At 35.8% G+C, this 5,699-nt stretch overlaps 1 long non-coding RNA gene across 6 annotated transcripts; it reads left to right on the top strand.

Annotated features, from left to right (window-relative positions):
- Window positions 1-2,783: 2,783 nt before the first annotated feature.
- Window positions 2,784-5,231, top strand: LOC106313758. Of its 6 annotated transcripts, none has more exons than XR_001264481.1 (8): window positions 2,784-3,357; window positions 3,438-3,533; window positions 3,624-3,720; window positions 3,810-3,881; window positions 3,961-4,049; window positions 4,186-4,262; window positions 4,338-4,614; window positions 4,695-5,231. It is a non-coding gene; the product is annotated as an uncharacterized LOC106313758 (long non-coding RNA). The 6 variants fall into 6 exon arrangements; XR_001264483.1 differs by having other exon boundaries at window positions 2,784-2,910; window positions 3,001-3,357; window positions 3,810-4,049; XR_001264482.1 differs by having other exon boundaries at window positions 3,810-4,049; window positions 4,692-5,231.
- The last annotated feature ends 468 nt before the right edge of the window (window positions 5,232-5,699 follow it).

Here is a 5,699-nt window from a genome sequence, read left to right on the forward strand (position 1 = left end):
ATTAAGAAATTGCCTTCAACTTAGAGATATTTCAATATATATTGATGTAGCTCAAATTACACTAAAGCAATTTTGTCAAATAAGAGATTGATTGGAGAACTCAGGGATCAAATCCACATGGAGCGAGGGTACACAATAGATTAGAGACTTCAAGATTAAGCTAGGCAGTAATATTAAAAGCAGTATATAAAACAATAAATATTGGTTGTAAATAATATGCTAAAAGCGTTAGACTTAGGGTTTTATGCAGGCAATTAGAACTGTAATATATAGATGCTAAGGGTGTGATAAAAAACCTTCCTAGAACTTGAATTCAATCAGTAAGATATCCAACTCTCGCTCTGAGTCTAATCAGATGTCTAAATCCTATAATTCCAACTCTCGTATGCAAATTTAGGAAGAGTGTTCACCGATACTACAGAGTGTCGATTGATACTTATTTTAGACAAGAATTAACGTTCAAATCAATTTGCTCACTCAGTTATTTAACTCTCGTATGCGCTTAACAACCTAGCTCAACAGGATTTAGTTTCAGGAGTCAAACCCACTCTTTCGGTTGCCGATTATCCTATATTCAAGTTTCTAGTTAGCTAATCTAGAATACAAGCAATAAGATCAATCATGTGAAGGATCCAAATAAATCACCATAACAGTTCTATGTTTTATAAATTCATCAAAACCCTAGAAAACCCTAAATCTAACAAGGTAACTACTCATGCATATTAAAGCAAGACAACTGAATGAATTGCATTTAAAAATTAGAGATAGTAATACTGAAATTCCAATAAAATCTCTTAAGGAGTCTTCTGATCTTCTCTCCAAAACTTCTAAGAATAATAAAGCTCTATAAATGTAATAGTATCTTACCTAAACAATGGCTTAAAACTATATATTAGGTATAAGTCGGACGGGAAATTTTGTAATATGTGGAGACTTTTGGGCCAAAATTGATTCTGGATATTGAGTCGGCCCGTACTCACGTCGGTGTCGAGCGACACCAAGGAAGGTGTCGATCGACACTCCTTCCAAAACTCGCCACTATCTTCTGTTTTCTTGAACATCCACGGGTTTCTTCATCTTTAAGCTCCAAATGGCTTCATGATCTCCACAGTGCTCTAAAATATACCTAAACCTGAAAAGATTTTAAAATAGACTCAAAAATAATATAAAGACTCTATATATGACTTATACTATGGCTTAAAACCGGTGAAATTCATTGTATATCATATATCATGAAGCACATAAATCAAAGGTTATGTGTTTACACTTGGTGATGGTGATGTGTGTTGGAAATCATCTAAACAAACGTGTATTGCATGTTCTACAATGGAATCTGAGTTTATCGCATTAGATAAAGCTGCAGAAGAAGTTGAATAGCTTAGAAATTTTATTGAAGATATTCCTCTATGTCAAAAATCTGTAACTTCACTATGCATTCATTATGATAGTATGACTGCTTTAAATTGAGGGGAAACATAAAATTTACAATGGCAATTCAAGGCATATCAGACGAAAACATGCATCATTAAAACAACTTCTTTCCAATGGGTGATAGCATAGGATTACATTAGATAAAAGGAAAGCTTGGCTGATCCTTTGACTAAAGGCCTACCTAAAGAGAAAGTTGTATTCACTTCGAGGGGAATGGGTACCAAGCCAACATAATAAGTCCTCACTTGACGGAAACCTAACCTAGCAACATTTGAGATCCCATGATCTTGGTTCAATAGGAAAACTAATTGAGGAAGACTCAAGACTGTATTTTACACATTTCTCATTCCTATGAAATAACAATGTGTATCCATTGATGATCAAGGGTTTTGAATAATCTATTCTTAATAATGTTAGTATCTTTTATAGAAGAGAGATAGAATAGACTATCTTTAATTTACATTACCTATATGAGAGTGGTGTCGGTCAAACCTATGAGAACTGATATGGCTAAATTCTCTAAAGCTCTCACGAAGTTAGGATATGTTCAAGACTAAAATAACCACAACTGTATTGACAAGAAATGAATTTTAAAATATGTGTTTTACTTATTGTCCAGGCTTAATATAACATGTGGTTAATTCAAAACTATAGTTCATCACCCACAAAGTAAATTCGATAAGTTGATACTAGGAAAGGTTCAAGTCCAAAAGACACTATTTCGATGCATATTGATTCTACTTTCTAAGAATTATTCGAACTTATTTTGTATTCAAATGTGGGATATTATTGACTTTGAATAGAAAATATGAGATATTGTTGGACTTTAATTAATTACATGAAGCATCGCTTCAGACAAAACATTTTGTGTTGTTTAAAGGCACCACTTGAGTCAACATATGCGTTGATCAAAGGCATCATTTGAGTGAATATATAAAGCCATCAAGTGTCATACGAAGAAAAAACCAAAATCATTTTGATTCAATATAGTTTGATAGGGTCTCTGTACAGGGTGTTGTAAAGACATCGACAGTTGGATCCTTAAGCTAGACGTCCTAAAACTACACACAACATTGTAGGAGAAAAATTATGTCTTAGGAGATTACTTAAGTAAGCCTCTATCAATCTACGATTGGTTAAGTTGTGAAAGAAAGAAAGGTAATTAACTAGTTAAATCTAACAATACTAAAAGTTCTAAATCTTCAATAGAGAGAGTGTCCACGTAGGACTAAAAAATCAGCCAATCAGAAACTGTTATTTGGCCACGTCAGTGCTGCTCCTGTCGACAGAAGATCAAAACTGGTTCTTCATTTGGGCTGTCTTTCCATTTTAAACGGCCCAGATAGAACCCAATCTCGCCACCCTAATTTCGACTGACGTGTAGAGACTAGAGAGTTCATCTTCCCGACTCTTCCACTTCACCTTCACGGTCTAGGTTGCTCTGTATCTCCATTACCACTTGTTCCTCTTCATCAATCAGTTATTTAATCTCTTCTTTATTGTTTCATTCTTAAGTCTCACCATCAATACGGAACGAACTAATCTCTTCTCCTCCCTATTTTCACACAGTAAAATCCCGTCTAGTTCTCTGAGTGAACTCCTACTAAACTTACTCGCTTCATAACTCACCCCCAAATCCATTCCTAACAAAACGTCGACTCTGATATGGAGAACGACTTAGCAAGTGACAGAGAAATCAGCGTTGAGAGCGATGTAGTAGGCGCCGGCGAGATCGAGATGAAGAGCCCAGATACAAAGCAGGTTGCAAATCAAAAGAGGATATGAGATACCATGTGTGCAATAAGTATGTTACTACTCTTCGATTTTCTCAGTGCATAGAAAGCTTCTTTGACGATCATAACATGGGATTTAAGCACTCAGAAATGAGAAACTGCACAGGGTTTCTATGCTCTCAACGATACGAAGGTAATAACATAATATCTAAGCAAATTATCTTGATATGTTTCGTTTGGCGAGACTAATTCGTTGAACCTTTAATATATTAGGCGGCTGGAAGAAGGTATTTTGTTGGAGGTGGATGCAATATGTTAAGTTTAGCATCACAAGTGGATGCCATTGACAAGACTTTAGCAAACGATTAAGTAATGGTTATTATAAATTTATCACAGCATAAAAGAATACACATGAATGGGGTTATCGGATCATAACACCATTTTTGCAATCATCTTAAGGTTGGAGCTGACGAAAGCATTGAGCTACCCGTTTGAATGAATTGCCAAGAATGCTGGTGTTAATGGTAGCGTTGTCAGTGTTAAAGTAGAAAAAATGGTGTGAAGATCATATTACACAGATTGCAAGTTGAATTTTTAAATTTAGAAAACTAAGTCAGTACGTAATTGTTTTGTTCCGGTCCACAGGTGCTGGCGAGCAACAAACTGAAACACGGTTACAACGATCTAATGTCAGCAGGAATCATCGATCGAACCAAAGTGAAAAAAAAAAAATCCATGCTTTATCGCAGACTAAAATTTCTCATTTTGTCATGCTAACCAAGTGTTTTTTCTATAGCATATGCTTCATCCGCTAAGACATACAGTTATGTTTAGACCAATGAATCTGAATCAGCAGCTCTGCTGGTAACTCTATGGACAGTTCAGGTTTATCTTAGTTCTTTAATATCGTCTCCTCAGTTCCATCTGCAACCTTTTCAGATATCTCTGTTGATTTATTTTTAGGATTGATTAATATGACTTTTCTAAGCTGCCTAAAAATACTCTCGCGTCTCCGTTGTAGGAAATATCTGAAATAACCAAGCTCGAAACACTCACAATGGCGAGATCCTTGCCTCTGTTAGGATTGAAACAGCTCAGGTGTGTACATCTCTCTCTACATTCACAGTATCATACCAAATCACTTTGTTTACATCTTCATATTAACAAATGCAGGACCCTTTTTCAATTGCTTTGCAAAAATTGACGATCTAGAGAAGGAATCAGGCTGGTAATATATTGCCCGCATTGGCTGCCAAACAAAAGTAAACAAGGGTCCTGCGTTATTGATGTTCTCAAAATGGGGTGCTGACAATGCTGCTGGTATGGTAAAGTAATTTCACACGTCCGTCTACGATAATGACAAGAAGGAAACATTTTTGTGCTGCTTGGTGACGCCGGTGAATACCTCACGGGAAGACAAGCCTCTGATTTACTTGACATGTATCTGGAGGTATGTTTACGTTTACTGAATCTATACATATGTAATTATCGAGTCTTATGCATGATATGTTGTTTATCTCATGTTAGTAGAGACTTGATTCTGGTCAAGAAATGGCAACTCCTCAATGCCTGGTCAACTCCATCGGCCAGACTCACAAATTCAAGGTGAAAGTAACACCATACAACTTCACAGCCAAAAGACAGATTATTACCGCCACCAGGGTGTCTGTCCTGCAGTACCCCCACCTCCTAATCCTACAAGGCTACACTGGAAATCCCCATCGCAGCTTAAGATGTACCTGACAAACTCATTGCCAAGAATGATGTCAACAACTCATCCCAACAACAAAGATGTAGCCAGTGTTTTATGGTGAGTTAAGTTCATCAACCAAGGACGAGGACCAGAAAGTGAAACAAAACGTCCTGGGTGTTGTGCCTAGGATCTCAGCCCCTCCACGTACCGACCCAGTTGGAATCCTTGGAGACCATTGCGACGTCCAAAATCGTCCAGTTGTAATCAAAAGAAGTGCAAAAAAAAAGTGTTTCAACAATAAAACATATGCCTCGGTTAGAAACCTAGCAAACCAAATAAAACGAACACTGATTATTTAAAATAAAGGTTTATATAAATATCTGTATATCAAGTATACGATATAATCATATAATTGACAATATAAAGTTTGGTTGCTTAATTATATGAACTTCGTTCTTAAAAGTTTGATTTTTAATTTACTTTAGTCTTTTTAGAAGTCCAAATTTGTTTTCTATTTCTTTTGGATTATTCAAATTGAATTACATAGGTAAAATAGAAAATGCCATAAATTCCCTAATATCAATGTTTAAAGGTTAGTTCCCCGAACTTCATATTTGGTCGTGAAAATATAGTCATCAATCTTACTCTTGCCTTGAGTACAAAAGAGTGGAACTAGCTCCCATCCCAAATGAAATAAGAAGCTAATATAGTTAACATTAAATACATTTACGAGACCAGACTGTTTAAAAGTAGTCGATCTGCAAGCAAACATAACGTAGGAGGAATGGCATAACGATGTATGAGTATGGTTTTTTTATGTGACATCCCAAAGAAATTTATTA

This window comes from Brassica oleracea, chromosome C9, assembly GCF_000695525.1.
Source record: "Brassica oleracea var. oleracea cultivar TO1000 chromosome C9, BOL, whole genome shotgun sequence".
Classification (NCBI taxonomy): Eukaryota; Viridiplantae; Streptophyta; class Magnoliopsida; order Brassicales; family Brassicaceae; genus Brassica; species Brassica oleracea.